This window comes from Copadichromis virginalis, unplaced genomic scaffold (genome assembly GCF_057382275.1).
Source record: "Copadichromis virginalis isolate Kocher_CV1m ecotype Utaka unplaced genomic scaffold, C_Virginalis_male_GT1.1 unmapped_scaffold_1, whole genome shotgun sequence".
Lineage (NCBI taxonomy): Eukaryota > Metazoa > Chordata > Actinopteri > Cichliformes > Cichlidae > Copadichromis > Copadichromis virginalis.
In genome coordinates this window covers 8,073,090-8,091,746 of record NW_028188589.1, presented here as the reverse complement: position 1 = coordinate 8,091,746, position 18,657 = coordinate 8,073,090, and the positions used below count along the sequence as shown (strand labels likewise).

The 18,657-nt window shown below is 41.2% G+C and overlaps 1 long non-coding RNA gene across 1 annotated transcript; it reads left to right on the top strand.

Annotated features, from left to right (window-relative positions):
• The first annotated feature begins 3,921 nt into the window (after window positions 1-3,921).
• Window positions 3,922-4,609, top strand: LOC146679731 (uncharacterized). The gene is made up of 2 exons (XR_014918503.1): window positions 3,922-4,194; window positions 4,520-4,609. It is a non-coding gene; the product is annotated as an uncharacterized LOC146679731 (long non-coding RNA).
• Window positions 4,610-18,657: the final 14,048 nt, after the last annotated feature.

Here is an 18,657-nt window from a genome sequence, read left to right as displayed (position 1 = left end):
TGGAAACTGGCCGACACATCCTGAGCATAACCATGTATAATATCCACTAAACTTCAGAAGAGGTTATACAGTCGTGGCCAAAAGGTTTGAGAATTGCATAAATATTGGAACCTGGAGAAGTTGCTGCTTAAGTTTTTATAATAGCATTTTGCCTGCACTCCAGAATGTTATGAGGAGTGATCAGATGAACTGCATCGTCCTTCTTTGCCATGAAAACGAACTTAATCCCCAAAACGCCTTACCACTGCATAGGGCTGCCACAAACGAACAAACACCAGCAGCATCTGCTCTTATATAACTATCATTAGCTTACAGCTTTAAGTGTTTAAGGTATGTGCTAACTAAAAATAAAGACAAGATGGTAGTTTATTAAATTTTAATTAAATGTGCAGATTGTTTTGGTGAAGTTTAATAAACTCAGCCGAATTACTCAGGAACAAATAAAATACTGAAAAAAGCCAAACAATAACATTTTTAAGTTTATCTAAGTGACTTATATATCATGTTTAACCTGAGTAGGGCGGTGGGTTTGAAAACGATCTGCCGGGAGTCCGGTGCTCTCATGGCTCCCGGCTAGCTATCGAGCTAGTGGGTAACAGACTTCTCCGAAAACGTCGGAGCGCTTTTGAAAATATGTGATGTCTTGATAAACTGAGCCGATATTTGAGGTTTACACAGCTACATTCTCGCCTGAAAATATGTTAAACGTTTATTTTGTGACCCAGAAAGAATAATAAGAGTAATATTAAAACTAACTAGCTGCCACTATTGTTGGAAACTGCGCTGGGCCGCGCTATGAATTCTGGGACACAGCTACTTCTTCTTCGGGGTTTAACGGCAGCTGGCATCCTTGTACATGCAGTGCTGCCATCTTCTGTTTCAATCCGTTATTACACTCTTAAATCCTGCTACTTATTCCTGCTTTTGGGATCTTAAAAAGCTTCAAACGACGCGTCGACTATTAAATCAGTCGTCGACGATTTTGATAGTCAACGTAATCGTGACTAGTCGACTAATCGTGGCAGCCTTACCACTGCATTTCATTGCTGTCATCAAAGGACCTGCTGAGACCATTTCAGTGATCGTCTTCTTAACTCAGGTCAGAATGTTGGCGAGCACGAGGCTGGAGATCATCATGGCTGTATCCTGATTCAGGTTCTGCAGCTTTAAAGTCCTCAAGGGCCGCGTACTCAAAGACCGCTAAGGCCGAAGTGCGAGGCTCGTAGGTTCGTGAAATGGGACGTCTAACCTCCGTCGCGCTGCCCAGGTTGCCTAGCAACCATGATACTAACAGTTATTTATATATATATATTTATATTATTTCTGAGAGTGTATCATGTAACACTATAGATCAACTTAGCTCAGAATATATAAAGCATATAAACAGTTACAGCAATATGATGCAACAAACACAGCAGCTACTGATCCAAAATACTCAAAGCTTCATAGAACTGAAACCAACATTTATTTTTAGCTCCATTCTGCTGCTGATACAGACTTTAGGTTTCTGAACATTAAACTTGTTGCTGCCTTTCATAGTGTGTAACTTGAAGGCCCTGAGTACTTTCTCCCACACTGAAAACACTGGGATGATCACATTATTTGAACATTACCTAATAAGACTGATTCAGCACAGACAGTTATGTTAAACTTTCCTAGCAGTCCTTCACAAACAGGGAACAGTCTGTCTATTCTCTCCATCTGTCAGCTGCTGCTGGCTCTTCCTCCTCCTCTTCCTCACACACTGCTGAGTTTGTCCTGGTGGATCATCAGGGCTGCAAAGCCTCACAGATGATGTGCAGCAGTGGGTCCCTCAGTCTGTCCTCACTCTGGACACTTGCAGTCGTCACACATGGAAATCAAATGTGTGATAAGCTGCAGGATTCAAACACAAGTGTAACTTATAAACACATGTTCATACTTTTATTCCACAATCAGAGAGAAAGAAACAGAGAGAGAGTGCAGGACAGACACAGGTGACAGTCTCAGGTGTACACACTGCTACACAACAGCACCAGAGAAGCAGGATTTAGTGTTTGTGTTATTACGAGTGTAAACAAGAAGAGTTCCAGATGGTGCAGTGGACACATGTGTGACTGCTGTGATTAAAGCATCTTTCTTTCAGCTTAACGAGTGAACCGTCAGCTCGTTCAAACACACGTTAAAGTGCGTTTGGCTCGACACCACCGAACAGAGGCAGCAATATAACACAGCTAACATTAACAGTGCAGTGAATCCTGCTTGTGCCGTGATGTTCAGGACTGCAAACCGAGCAGCATCACTGACTTTCAGCTTGTTGTGTTTGTGGATATATGACTGACTTTAATTATCCACAAAATCATCACATTCTCTGTAGGATTAAGGTCGACTATTGAACGGCGTATATTTTAAAGGCTTTAAAACCAAGTTAACGCTGAAAGTACAAACATCACTAATGTCACATAACTCTGCCGACAAGGCATAGCTATGGCTATGAAATGCTCTTTGTGTATCACTTCTTCATTATGAAAGATGTCATTAATGCACTAGTAATGTCTCATCTGGAGTATTGTTCAATCATTTGGTCAGCAGCTAATAAGACAGATCTTAACAGACTTCAGTTAGTCCAGAATAAGGCGTCCAGATTAGTGTGAAGATGTTCATACTATACTAATATTGATCAAATGCATAATAACCTTTCTTGGCTTCCTGTACAGGCTAAAATATTCTATGGCTTACTTGTAGTTCTAAAGAAAGCAATTCTGTTAAACACACCACATTTATTCTGCTCAGCTGCAGTATCCAGATGAAATACATCATCATATTACACAGTTTTCAACAAGCTGCAATTTAGTAAATGCTCGAGTTAAAAGTAACGTTTTGTAAAACTGTTACATTTAGAGCAACTTTTAAGTGGAATAAGTTGCCTTAAAAAATTAGAGAATTATTCAAAACTTCAATGAACACTTAAAAGCCGATTTACAGAGCTTTTAGTTGTTGTAAATATTGTAAGACATGATTTGTTTTTGAAATTTGTGTAATGTGCCTCAATGTTATTGATATTATTATTATTATTATTATTATTGATTACTTATATTTGAACAATTGTGAAACCTCACTGTGGATGTAAGAGTGAAATTATGTGGATATCTTGAATCCACTTTATTGTGTAATATTTTATGTGAGTATTTGACGGAAGACGAGCAACATCTGTTGTGGAAGCTAACGGGGTTCCTTTAGAATAAACAAACATAGGATTTATTATCACTGAATAATTCTGTATAAATCTATACAAATTATAGAAATATGTAATAGGAAACAACAAAATAATCTAAATTATAAAATAATGTGTGTGTGTGTGTGTGTGTGTGTGTGTGTGTGTGTGTGTGTGTGTGTGTGTGCATGATTTTAGTGTTTGAACAGTCATGAATTATCTTTAACAGCAGGTTGGATGTAATGTGTTAGAACTACCAGCAGGTGGGGATAAGAGACCTTTAAGGTGTTTGGTGCCACGCTCCACCTTCAGGTTTAAAACTAGTGTTAATGGAGTTTGAAGGTTGAGTTTGTTCCACGACTGCATTTCACTCACTGCCTCTGTTTGTATCTCTGTCACTGCAGGACCAACATGGAGCCAGAAGTCAGCGCTCTCAGGAGGCCGACAAACCTCACAGAAGAAAGGGAGAGAAAAAACACACCTGTGACGAGTGTGGGAAGGGTTTTACTGTGAGGGCTAAACTAAAACAGCATCAGGTCATCCACACTGGAGAGAGACCGTTCAGCTGTGACTTGTGTGGAAAGTCTTTTTCCTGGAAGGGTTACCTAAAAACACACCAACTCATTCACAGTGGAGTTAAAGCGTACAGCTGTGATCAGTGTGGCAGAGCTTTTACTCACAGTAGCAACTTACAGAGGCATCTAGTTACCCACTCTGGAATTAAGGCATACAGCTGTGACATCTGTGGAAAAACTTTCAGCCAGAGAGGGAACCGAAATACACACCTACGCATTCACACCAGACATGATGTGTACTGCTGTGAACAGTGTGGCAAAGAGTTTATAACTCACACAGACTTACAACAACACATGTTTACCCACACTGAGGAGAGGCCTTATCAATGTGACCTGTGTGAGAAGACTTTTAAATCTCCACGTCACCTGAGACGACACCAACAGATCCACACCAGAAAGAGACTCTACAAGTGCAGCTACTGTGAGGTATGTATTTATATTGTTATCTTGTCATTTTAGCCTGACTGTTTGGAACAACTCTGCTCATTAAACTGTGTTAGCATGTTAGCAATTCTACTGCATGGAAAAGCAGCTCTGAGTGATTATTCAGATTTTCCTTTCAGTTATGATTTTAGTATTACTGTAGTATTATGGTGGTAGTATTGTAGTTATTGCAGCCCAGTAAACTGAGTGTGTTAACTGAAACAGTCAAATGTAGTTGGACGTCTGCAGAGATGCTCTTTATTTCAGGCGACGTTCAGGATACAAATGTTGAAGGACTGACTTACACTGTCTTTGTGTCTTTGTTTAGAAGCAGAGCGACACAGATGGATCCAGTTCTCAACCCTGTCATCACTGTGGTGGTGGGAAAGACTTTCATTGTGACCTCTGTGGAAAAACTTTCAGTCAGCAAATTACCCTAAAAGTACATCAACGTAGACACACTGGAGACAAACTGAAATACTGCAAAGAATGTGGGAGAAGCTTCACCACACCAAGTGAGTTAAAACAACATGAACTGATTCACAGTGGGGTTAAAAAGCACCTCTGTGATCAGTGTGGGTCATCCTTCACCACTGCAAGGGACCTTAAATCACACAAACGAGTCCACACAGGAGAGAAACCACACAAGTGCAGACACTGTGAGAGAAGCTTCTCACAGTCAGGTAATCGTAACATTCATGAACGTGGACACATGGAAGGAAACTACAGCTGTGACCAGTGTGACAAGAGCTTCAGGAATCTCAGTTCATACTCTGCACACAAACGATCCCACGTTACTAATAAACTGTTTCACTGTTACCAATGTGCCCAAACATTCACCTCATTGTCTGCTCTGTGCAAACATCAGCGCGATCACTCAGGGCTGAAATCACTCCCATCACTGGATCACAGTGAATCTGAAGACACAGAAAGATCCTCTGGTTTCTGTGTCAGACTCAAAAAGCTTGAGATCAGGCTCCACAGAGTTCAGATAGAATCATTTAAACTTGTGTTGAACTGAACTGGTTGCTGGGCTGAACTTCTACATAATACAGATCTACATGGGATCTTCTTTTCTGTTGTTTTACTGAGTCAGTTTTGTCCTTTTTTCTCTGTCCTGGTTTTGCTCGTCTGTAAATGATTGAAACTCAGTCAAATAGTTCATTGTTCTCCAGCAAAACGTTTTGGAAACTCATGTTTAACCTTTAAAACTCTGACATGTTTTAGCACACAAGGCTTCATCGGGGAGTTCACTCATGATTGGACCATGAGAACAAAGGTTTTTAGTTCTTTCAAAGAGAGTCTTGGAGATGTTTGATGTTTCTGTTTTTCTGAAACCACCTGAAAGAAAAACTATTTTTCTTGCTTTATGTAGTGTGGAAGTTTTTAATGTTTCTTCATCTGTGATGTTCTTGAATGTGTTCACGTGAAGATGGTACAAATAAACTGTCCTTTCAGCTTTAGCTCCTAATTTATTCATTATTTATGGATGTAGCACAGCAGCCGTCTCTTGATTAACACATGGAGGGCTCGGGATCTGATGGTGTCGTCTCCCTAATTTGCCCACTCAGTAAATCTCACTCATGGCCAAGAAATTGAAATAAACCTTGTTTCCCTGCTGGATAGTGATCCACTGTAACTCTGCTCCTCCTTCCTGTTTAGGATTTCTGTGGCTGAAGTAAAATTCCCTCCATCCATCACTTATCCCAGCTAACCCAAAGTGAAATAAAGTTTTGCTCGTCTTAAAAAAGCATTACAATAATGGGCATTACCAATGCAAACTGAATGATACAGAAGATGAAAGAAGAGACTTTGATCAGTTAATAAAGCTCATGATCTGGATTCATTGTGGCTGCTACACAGATACTTCTGGGTCACTTCTCTCAGTTAGGAACCTTCCTCACCAAACTGACTGTTGGACCACGGAGAGTAACAATACTCTTACTAATTAGCTCCCTTTCACACCTTTGGGGATATTTATTTTTGTGTTTGCAGCGCTGTGAGCCAGAACAGCGAGAGAAAAATCTGCAACAGCGACGAGCCGAATGCTTACGTGAATCGCAGCAGCTGCACATGTGCTACGCTGAATTAGAGGATATCTTTGCTCTGGATTTCTATTTCTACTTTTTCATTTCTATATGATTCTTCTTGCATCTAAACAAAGATGATTCAATTTGCTAAATGTTGATGGCTCTTCGTGCTCAGGTGTAAATGAGACGTAATATTTGCTCTTGGTTTGGTTCTCCTGTACAGAACCTTGCAGTACAACAGAAACCTAAAAACATTATTTGTAGTTGTTATTCTTAGTTGTTCTGCTGCCTAAATACCACAGGGTCTGATTATGAAGTTATTGAGCTGCACATACTTTACGACCTGCTTAAGTTCGAGGTCACAGCGTCTGTAGAGCAGCTGGAACATAATGAAGTCTACAAGGTTAAAGTTTTCTCTTCAGTTATTGTTCTTTCTGCTGCTTGGTTTGATGGATCTGAGAGCTTTAGTTTTTATTATTGTTATTATAATTATCATGAATATTTTACTCTCTAGAAGCTTTAAAATAGTGTTTGTGTTTGAAAAAATTGATTTAAGAATTGAACAGAAACATCTGTCCTTCTGAAAATCGCCCAAAGGCACGGCGACAAAGTCAAAGGATGCAACCTGTAACTTTCTCTTCCTTCATGTCAGGACCATCATCCATGATTTATATAAAATGCATATAGCAACAGTAGCACTTTAGTTTGGACTTTATGATTTCTGTAACTGGAAAATATTATTTTGTTTAAAGACAGAAGTGACCGCATAGTTGCAACATCAAAGGGAAATATTAATTAATTAGCATCAAGTATATTTGTTGCTTAAGCGTTTGCACTATAACTTAAGTAGGATTATAACTTTTAAGGAAGGAAAGATTTCAGATATTTAGTTCACTGTTTCGGTTATTTTATATGAAATTAAAACATTTACGTTGGTCAAATATGATGCTCTAAATCAAATAAAAGTTTGAAAATAAATGATGTATTTTTAAATGCTGCAACAAATGTTCACAAAAAGTAACTATAATTAAAACCAGTTAAACAAAATCAAATGTTTGAGTCATGCTTAACCAAATGCCAGGCTGGAGAGCTGAACCTAAAGTATACGTAGAAAGATTTCAACATCTGAGCAGCGATGCTGGAGGGCTACCTGGCCAATGCTGGCCTACACAAAGAGGTCCCGGCTCGGAGGAGCTGAAGAAGATCCTTGCCTTCCTCGTCAGTTTCCTCTTCAGTTCCTATCCCAACAAAACCTTCTTGCACCTATTAGCTCCAAAGAGGCTATGGTGCCCGTGGAGGTCTGGACCTGAGGCCTGTGCTCATCACGTGGATAGAAAACACTCTGACACCATTCTGGAGGTCTGATGGGACTCTGACCAAAACACAGATGAAATAAAACTTGTGGCTGGAGCTTTTAAAATGACTTTTTCACCTCATAGATTAATGCTCATGATTGCATGTTAGCAAGACAGCATCTCCCCAAGGTGAAACTCTCAGGAGACATTTACTCTTAAACTGTAATCTGGTTGAGACTACTTGAGGAGATCTTAGTAGCGAGTATGTGGATTTAGTCTCTTCACCAACAGCAGACAGACCCATGCCAAGAAAGCAGACATGTTCTCAAAGAAAGCCGAGAGCAGAGATTGGAAAAAGCTAAAAAGAAAAAGCTGCAGCTTCAGACGACTATCTGCCTGTAAGGCTGAAAAAGTCCAGTTACGCTCTATTTTGGAAAAGCTCCCAGTTTTGGTAACCTGGACTTTTATTTCCCCTCTTCTGCTACAGATGTTGACTGTGACCTCAGAGGCCAACTGGACCACACAGCTGCAGCAGGAGTGAGGGAGAGGAGTCTTCATCCAGCTTCAAAGAAAACATCCAGGTAAAGTGACGTGGATCAGCGGATAAAGCCGTCTCCACTTTCAAAGGAGATCCTCTGAGAGAGAGACTCTCTGAGACATTTTAGCCTCAAATTATAGGACTTTATAGTACAGCAACACTTTTAAAGGACAAAAATAAGATAAACTGTGACTGTAATACAAACAAAGTATTGCATGTGTTTTTAAAAGTGTTCCTCCGATGGGCAGGATATCACTATTAGACTGTCCCACCAGCCAACTTCAACAAGAGACCACAGCAGCATTCAGTGATCAGCACAGATGTTCCTCTAACACTCAGCATCTGATCCCTGTTGGTCTGTGTGCTTCTGCTTTTGCTCAGTTAGAAACCCTGCAGCAACCCGACCCAAAACGGTGTCTTCTTGTTGGCCTCAACGTTGAAGTGTCAAACGTCCAACATCTGGAAAGGAAACCACGCCAGTGTACTGTGATGTTTCACCAACATGTGGCAGACGCTGGTCCTGCCTTTCATGCTGACATCAGCAGAGAGCCCCGCCTACCTCAAAGCCTCCCCTGTCATGTATTGATCAGGATGATTATGAAGATGAGCGAGTGCAAATAAGACTGTAAAAGTCCACGAGCAGAATGTTTGGATGCTTTCTAATGATTCATGAATATCATGAGAGTGTTTGTGTGTTTTGTCTTTTCTTTGCTGACGTTTGTTACTAACAAAGACAATTTACGCTCTGTGTGTGTTTTCATCCTTACCAGCCGCACTCTGACTGCAATGAAGGAAACAAACTGTAGAAATGGTCGACTCAGTGACTTCATAAAATATTGAAGTGGTTCAGGTAGAGCCAGTTTTTAAATGACCATGAACACTGAGCGTATTGTATCTGTACAGCATGTTTCTCTATTAGACAGATTTGTAACAGAGGCCTTGCTCTCAGTAAGTTTGAAATCCTTTTCTGATTTCTTTTGTAATCTCTGATCTTTGTGTATCCTGCTCAGTTTGCATGCTGCCTGTAGGAGTTTCTGTCTTTGTATTTGAAGAGAATTCATTGAATATACTCAGCTGCTTCCCTTTGGTGCCTCACACATCACTGAAGTTTTTCAGTGTCCAGTTATTTGTTTTTAATAGCTGTTTGAATTCTCTGTATGTTTGACCCTGTAGACTGTTTAATGGACTGCTCGTCTTCCTGTTTGTAACCACTGCCTGTTTAGGACTAAAGATTTGGATTTTTGACTTTAACACAGCCTCTGCGTGTCGTCCCTTTGTGTCCTCGTCCTCTGTGAATGTGTCACAGATGTTTCCATGATAATAACACAGCTTTCCCACAGTGGCTTGCAGCAGCATTTATTCACAGCACATTTGAGAAAGGTTCAGATGAACTCGATGAGTTTATATTCAGAATGATTCTGACAGTGGGCCACTGTGAATTGTGATCTTTCATCAGGTCAATGTTTAAGTTCAGTATTTCAAAGCAGGAGCTATGAACAGTCATCATGTTGGCATTATTGATTGCAGTTATGTTGATTGCAGTTATTTACATCAGACTTCTTCTCTGAGATAAGAGCACCATTTGTGGGAAAGATGACAGTATTTCCAGGCTGGATGCTGTTTGCAGGGAGAACTGAATGAAAGTCTCCTGCACCTCAGCGCTGAGGTCCACACCTGTGAACACAGATGAGGTCAATCTGCTGCAGCACGTAGAGCTTTACTGATCAGCAGGTTCAAAGGATTCAGCAGAGCGTAGAGTCAGAGCTAAATGCCACATCACCATAGAGTTTGTTAACAACAGCTTTCTTTGCCCTTTGTCTCGATGGACTGAATCAGGGATACTCGTCATACTTCACCTCAACCACGTCACTGAGAGACCCCAGCCTGACACAGCAGCAGAGATGATGAAAGCAGAAACAGCAAACAGATGCTTCAGTTGTGTTTCTCTCTGTGTGTGCGCTCACGCCCACTTGTGTGTGTGAACTTTCCACGTACCTCAGCTTGTTTCTCCAACATGAGCCATCAGGGCTGAAAAACATCACTAACACATGAATTCTTTCTCTTTTTGTTATCACCTGTGATCATGTGTCTCATGTTTCTGTCATTCACCAGTTCTTGTATAGTTACGTGTAACTAGACTTCTGTGGGACGTAAATGATTGTTTTGTATGCAGATCTGTACAAAGGATGTAAACACTTGATTACAAAGGAGATCTCAGCTGTGTTGTTATGGATGGACTTCAACGTATTTGTTAAAAAAGAGAATAAAGCAAAGTGTTTTAGCTGTTTGGGAGTTTTTGTTTGATTCCATTCAGTTTTATTTCTATGGAGTCAAATAATAAGAAAGGCTCTAGAACAGCCCTGAGTTTGTCCAGGTGACACTCCTCTGAAGAACAAAGACAAAGAGGAAGAAGGGGATTCGTTTTCAAGTCTTGTTTCTTTCAAAATAAAAGCTGAAATGTTTTGGAAGCATGATAATATTTCAGCCAGGATGCCGTCTCCAAGGAGACCTGCACCTCAGCGCTGAGCTCCACATCACGCCCTGTGAAAGCACAGATATAAATCTGCTGCAGTGAGAAGAACTTTACCCAACACAAGTGTAGAAGTAGACATTTGACTTTACCTACAACCTGTTAACAACAAAGCTTTCATTGCCTCTGTTGTTGATGTCATGTAGGACTAATCATACTTCACATCAGCCATGCACACGTCAGAGGATCTCCAGGCTTTCAGTAATAAAGCCAAGCAGATGATGTGAACATAGCAATAGTAAAACATGCATCATAATCAGCTGTATGTGTCGACTATGTGGCACCTCAGTCTTGTTGGCATGAAGAAAAGTTGTGTAACATGTAGCATAAGGGCTGCAAAGACATCATGTAGACAGCAGTCGTCTGTTAGTCGTAACGTATCTCCTGTTAAAGAGTTAAATGTGCGTTCTCCATCTCTGTCCTCTCACAGCTCGCCGTATACCAACTCCAGCTGTGGTAACCATGGCTGTGCCCATCAACACGCTGAAGCTGAGACGCCACCCGTCACTATGGCGACTCCTGTCAGCTGTGGACGCATGAAAGGAAAACAGCAGAAACACAGACATGTTTACTGGAACATTTCCTATTGACAGCTTTATGGAAAAGTGGGTTTAAACACTTTTCTATGTTTTATTTTGTTTATTTATGGATTTATTGTGAAAGGAATTTCAAAGGTTTGATTTGACCTTTCCCCTGTTTTTCATACAGACTGGAGACGAATGGATGGTGCTTTCTTTGTTTGTCTAAAGATAATGAATAAAACTCTACAGACATCTTAAACCACCCTCCTTTCTATATATTTTGTTATATAAATGGAAAGTATATAAGACACAAACTGAGCTTATATGATACTAAGGACCCTGGAGGTCAGTCCACCTTTATAATTCAGCACAGCCTGGAGTCTCTTAGTCAAGCTTGTTTGTGTTTTCTGTGAGGAAGTTTTCAGCAGCAGCTCTTTTCTTGGATGTTGGTTCCCTTTGTTTCCATCCTCTGTTAAGATGTTTCAGTAATGTTGAGGTCTGGGGAGGCCAATCCATGGCTGACGTCCTGTGATGCTGCATTAGCAGTTTGTTCATAGTGAAAAATGAAGCCACTGCCAATCAGACATTTGCACAGTGGATCAACTTCTGATGGTACTGTCCTGAATTCCACACCTATAATATGTTTGCACGTACTGATGAATATGTGCAGCTGATTTTCAGTCCAGTTCCTGTGTGACAGACGCCAGTCTTTCTGCCTGTGTCCTTCCTTAACAATAGAGCCATCCTTCCACTGAGACTGTTTCTGATGAGGCTTCACTGAGCAGTAGATGGATCCCTCAGCTCATCTAATCGTCCTATTTCTAACACATGACTGTCAGAAACTGTTAATCTGCTGCAGCTCTTTAACTCCTCCACTTCTTTTTTTGTAATCTCTTAGTTTCCTCATCTTTTAAGGTGGCACTGCACACCAGATCCAAAGTCAACATGCTGTTATATAATGGAGTTGAACCTGTAGTGGAGTTTGATTTAAACCAATCAGCAATTAAGTGAATGATGATGAGCAAAGATGGTGGAGGTGGTGGATGAAGACCCGGACAGCTGTGGTTGGCTCCTCGTATAGAGCAGAGTGAGGTTGTGTTTGCACATTATTATAAAACCATGTTCACCATATATTTTAGCTGCAGACAATAACATGATTTCTTTGCTGTGGTGATTTTATTCCACTTTGGTAAAATGGAAAACCATCATTTCTTGCTGTAATTCACACATTATTCCAAGAGCCTCAACACAAGCCTTGTAGTCCGACCATATATAGACAAATCAATAGTTGTGTTTGTAACAGCTCATGAACATGAATCGTTCCACATTACTTTGAAATCATTGTAAACTAAACTGGAATAAATGAGTGTTTATATATAGTTTTGTCTCAGCTGTTCATACACAGTGTTTCAGTTCTTATCAGAGTCCCACCGTCTCACTGTGGTGAACCTTTAGCTCTGTTGTAAGCGTGTTGTTAGACCAGGTTTCCCTCATTTAAAAATAATCTCTCATTAGAAATGGACATGATGTCTAAGACATAGAAATGCTTATTATGGGTTCACTTGATGTCACTGAAAAGATGCACATGGGTAACGTGCAGGCCGTCCAGCTCCGAGGTTTATCTCCTCACCTCGAGTCTGCGACACTCTCTCCGTGTCCTCTCAGATAAGGGCGCGCACATTTCTGCACGATCTTTTAAATTACAAAGAGCGATTCACAAAACAGAAGCTCACAAAACACTCATCACAAACCAAAAATGGCTCCACTGAGCGTCAAACTGTCACCAGAATTTACTGATAATCTAAAGACTCACAGAACTCATTTTGTCTCATTGTGTCTTAGTTTGAGACATAAGTGCATGATCATAATACTGTGTAGTTAGATGAGACAGAGCTGATGCTTGCTCTTAATTATCCTCTTCATGTTTCCCGAGCCTCAGCAGTGGAAGCTACCATGGATAGAAAGACTATGACTCATCTTAAATCTCAAATCTTTGTCTCCAAAGAGCTGCTGATGTGTCCGATATGATCCACAAGCTTAAACTAGGATTATAAGTGTGTGCAGTGATGTGTGTGAAACCTCTGAGGACTCACACGTGTGTGCTTCAGCCCACACACACATATGAAGCACTGCGACCTCACACAGAAGTGTTTTACACATCCAGCCTGAATCCTGATCATTTCTACAGTTTATTAAGTTCAGCTTCACCTGAACATCAGTGATGAAGCTGCTCTGACTCCATCACAGCTCACAGCTGTTGGAATGAGTCAAACAATGAAGAAGGTTCAGAAACAGCTGATGATTTTACAGAAACATGATGCAAACATGAGAATGGACACATGATTTTTTATTAACAGACACTGTTTATGTTTCACTGTGCATGACGTCATCAACACTGACACCAGGGGGCGCTCATCACCAGCCTGAGGAAGTGTGATAATGGGGGGAGACGCAGTGTTGTGTGTACTGCAGTCGGACAGAAGGAAAAACTTCCTCCTGAAAACATTTTCATCCTTCCCAAAAGTGTTTGAGTCAAATGTTACAAATATATAAATACAATAAAACACAGGGTCTTACATAAAATTAGTGATGCAGTTGTGCACTGAGCACCTTTCCAATGTTCCTTCCTCAGATGAGTCCAGCTGCTGAACACATTAACATCTGTATGTAAATGTAGCCGAGAACCAACCTGAGCACTGCTGGGAAAATACAAAGGCAACCATCAAAGTGCTGTATTATCTTATTTATTCTGAATGTTGACTTAGATCCACACCACGATTTATGAAACTATAGAACTAAAATAACAACAATCGTCTGCTTCTTTAAAATTTCTTTCATTACATCAAACCAGTGAAAACTGAAAAAAACAAAGAGCTGTTAGCATGTTTAGACCAACTTTGAGACAGAGACTGTAAAGTTCTGCACTTTAAATCCTGCCTGTGTTCCTGCAAATGATTCACACTGAAAGTATCTTAGTTTAGTATTGAGTGAGCCACAAAGCAGCCTGATAGCTTTAAAACAGGAAAAGTAAATGAAATTGACAGTTTCAGTGTAGCTGGATCTATTATTGGGGGGTCATGACCCCCGTAACCCCGCCTGGTCCTGAGGTCAAATCCACCATCTTTGTTTCAGAGCTTCATGTTCTCCCGTGTTTGTGTGCGTCCTCTCCGGTACTCCGGCTTCCTCCCACAGTCCAAACACATGCAGTTAGTGGGGTCAGGTTAGCTGTGAGTGGTTGTGTCTCTGTGTTATTCCACCTTAATCAATGACTTCCTGTTAGCATGAAGTGCTTCTGTAGGACTGATGTCATTTTCATGGTTGGATCATTTAAATGAAGCTGGACTCAGATGCAGTAAATAAGCTGATTGATCATTAATGAATAAAGCTGGTCAAACACATCACGTGGACACATGTGATTGTGTGTTGTAGTATTGATCCCAATGCTGGTATCAGTCCTGGATCAATAACACTGGATGGATGCGTTCAGCATGGAGCCCCTGAGCTGTGTTACAGACAAACATGGAAACTGACAGGTCTGTGTCATTCACAGTCTGTAACACTTCTAAACAACAGAGGCTGACCCAAGTGCCTCAGAGCCAGGCACGCTCACATCACAGCTCTCTAAATAAGCCAGTTTCAAAATAAGAGCTGAAAGCTGTGTTTGCTTGTGTTAGCTTATTATTGTGGAGACTAACATTCAGTGATCATGTGTTCAGACTCATAATGATTACTCTCAGAAATCCTGATCTTTGTATTTACTGTGTGTTGGATCAATAACTGAGATTCATGGTATCACACAGCTGTGCTGCTGCTGATGTCAGCACATCTGGAACAATACGAGGTATCTGCTACCAGACTGAGCAGGACGTGAGACCTGTGGACTGTTTAAAGCTGTCCCTCCACAGCTCACTCAGACCTGATCCACACCTCAGTGATATTCTCTGACTTCCTCAGTAGAGACAGAAACCATTCAGATCTGGGACCATCAGCTGACTGATGATGTCACACAGACTGTGTTTTTCAGGAACAGTGATTCTGATGTGAGCCTGCTAGCTGACAGCAGACCTGATGAAAGCACATGTTCACATCTGTGAGGACAGACTGGACTCTTTGACTGCACCTTGGTTCTCCTCAGAGGTCTGTACAGGAGCATGTCCACCCCCACTGAAGATCTCAGTCACTGTGAAACATAGAAAGCTGCTTGTGTGGCCTCTGCCTCACATGTAGATACAGCTACAGGTTTCTCTGTCAGTCAGACTGAAACAGTGTCCTGATGCTGCATCATTCAGCTCTGTGCCCCAGTCAGCATCACTGGGAGCTACCAGTGTTTCTGCCCTTTTCCTGTAACACTACACTCAGCACAGGCTCAGCTGGTATCCAGTGTTGGACTTTGGCTTCAGCTGCTGTGATAGATCCTCTAACATAGATCAGCTCTGCTACATGTTGTTAGATAAGTGCAGCTGCTGTCATGTCCTGATGTTTCTCTGGCTCAGCAGCTTCTCCATCAGAGGTTCACATGGAGCTGATCCAGTATCTCCAGTAACTGTGTTCTGTGCCTCACTGGTTCATCCTTCTGTCTGTGTGACGTCAGTCAGATGTTGAAGTTAAACTCTGTAATCTTCACTGTGTCACAGAGTTCAGTGAGTCCCGTTATTCACAGTATCAATCAGATCATCAGAGAACAGCTGATCAGCAATCAGTGGTGCCAACAGCGCCTCCTGTGGTGAGAGGATGCAATAATGCAATGTAGCATTTTTCCACTCAACACTTGCAGTCATGGAAACTGTCTGTTGGATCTGTGTGACGTTGCTTTCTTGGTTAGAGTTCCTCACAAATGTCCAGATGATTCTTCTAATGAGGCGTCGACCATGTTTGCAGCTCTTTGGAAGAAAACGTCGCCCTTTGCCATCCTTACTTTTCTTTGACTTCTTCAAATGCAGCTGAACTCCAGCTGGTATTTTCTTGGACTTTGCAGCTGTTTCTGGTCATCAGTTCATTCCTGCAAACCTCTGAAGCTGAACAACAATGATGCTGCATTGCTGGCTGATCCCAAAAGGTTGATTCTGTTCATCTGGACGTTTTCAGAAACGTTTGCTCACTGATCAGGTGACTTCTTCAGTCTCAGCTGACTGCAGCTTTACAAGCTTACAAACAGCACATTTGCACAATGACTGAAAGCAGCAGCACCTGATATATATGATACTAATATAATACATATACATATATAATCCATACTAATGATGAAGGAACTGAGCTCACAGTCCATTGTTCATTCAGTGAACTACTCAGTTTATTTTGGGCCTCAGAAATGCTCACTCTGTTTGTACATCACTGTCAGCAATAGACTCATTCTGCTGTGTGGACAGGAACACATGTGACATCACTTCCTGTTTGTTTGTGACTGAAGACGTTTACAAGGAATCATTTAGAAGAGTTTCAAACATCAACTGATTGAATCCATGAATCTGAAAACGTGTTTGTGAGTGAAAGAGACAGACATGTACAGACTGAACTATCTGTTCAACAGTCAGAGTGTTTCTGTAACAGGAGACACTCTTTACACTCCACTCAGCACAGGGACACTGAGGAACCAGACCAGACCATAAACCCAGGATAAAGAGTTTGAGTGAATGTGGTGTTGAAGGTGTGGAGGTGGATCAGAGTGTCAGAGGAGACTCTGTAGAAGGACAGAGTGCCAGCAGGACAGTCCACATACACTGCTGCTCTGTTAGAGACGGAGGAGGAGGAGGAGGAGGAGGAGATGGATGTTTTTATTTTATTGTGCCTGACATAACGAGGACCATCATCAGAGCAGCTCAGACTCCAGGACTGATCATTGTTTCCAAACACACAGTCTCTGCCTCCTTTCCTTCTGATGCTTCTGTAACTCACTGATATATAAACTCTTCCTCTCCACTCGACCTCCCAGTAACAGCGACCAGTCAGACCATTTCTACACAGCAGGTGAGGATAAAAACCATCAAATCTGTCTGGATGATCAGGATATGACTGAACCTCCTCCACACAATGTGCCTCAATGTTATTGATATTATTATTAACATTGTTATATAATAATAAAACCTTTATAATAAAACCACTAAAAACCTTTATTCTCATGGTCCAATCATGAGTGAACTCCCCGATGAAGCCTTGTGTGCTAAAACATGTCAGAGTTTTAAAGGTTAAACATGAGTTTCCAAAACGTTTTGCTGGAGAACAATGAACTATTTGACTGAGTTTCAATCATTTACAGACGAGCAAAACCAGGACAGAGAAAAAAGGACAAAACTGACTCAGTAAAAAACAAAAGAAGATCCCATGTAGATCTGTATTATGTAGAAGTTCAGCCCAGCAACCAGTTCAGTTCAACACAAGTTTAAATGATTCTATCTGAACTCTGTGGAGCCTGATCTCAAGCTTTTTGAGTCTGACACAGAAACCAGAGGATCTTTCTGTGTCTTCAGATTCACTGTGATCCAGTGATGGGAGTGATTTCAGCCCTGAGTGATCGCGCTGATGTTTGCACAGAGCAGACAATGAGGTGAATGTTTGGGCACATTGGTAACAGTGAAACAGTTTATTAGTAACGTGGGATCGTTTGTGTGCAGAGTATGAACTGAGATTCCTGAAGCTCTTGTCACACTGGTCACAGCTGTAGTTTCCTTCCATGTGTCCACGTTCATGAATGTTACGATGACCTGACTGTGAGAAGCTTCTCTCACAGTGTCTGCACTTGTGTGGTTTCGCTCCTGTGTGGACTCGTTTGTGTGTTTTAAGCTTCCATGCAGTGGTGAAGGATGACCCACACTGATCACAGAGGTGCTTTTTAACCCCACTGTGAATCAGTTCATGTTGTTTTAACTCACTTGTTGTGGTGAAGCTTCTCCCACATTCTTTGCAGTATTTCAGTTTGTCTCCAGTGTGTCTACGTTGATGTACTTTTAGGGTATTTTGCCGACTGAAAGTTTTTCCACAGAGGTCACAATGAAAGTCTTTCCCACCACCACAGTGATGACAGGGTTGAGAACTGGATCCATCTGTGTCGCTCTGCTTCTAAACAAAGACACAAAGACAGTGTAAGTCAGTCCTTCAACATTTGTATCCTGAACGTCGCCTGAAATAAAGAGCATCTCTGCAGACGTCCAACTACATTTGACTGTTTCAGTTAACACACTCAGTTTACTGGGCTGCAATAACTACAATACTACCACCATAATACTACAGTAATACTAAAATCATAACTGAAAGGAAAATCTGAATAATCACTCAGAGCTGCTTTTCCATGCAGTAGAATTGCTAACATGCTAACACAGTTTAATGAGCAGAGTTGTTCCAAACAGTCAGGCTAAAATGACAAGATAACAATATAAATACTAGGGGTGCAACGATACTCGCATCGATATTGAACCGTTCGATACAGTGCTTTTGGTTCGTACGCATATGTATCGAACAATACAAAATTTGTAATTTATTTTATCAACTTTCCGTCTGACAATGCTGTCTGTGTTGAGCGCTCAGTGAATCTGCTTTCGACTACTCCGCCTAGGCTGCA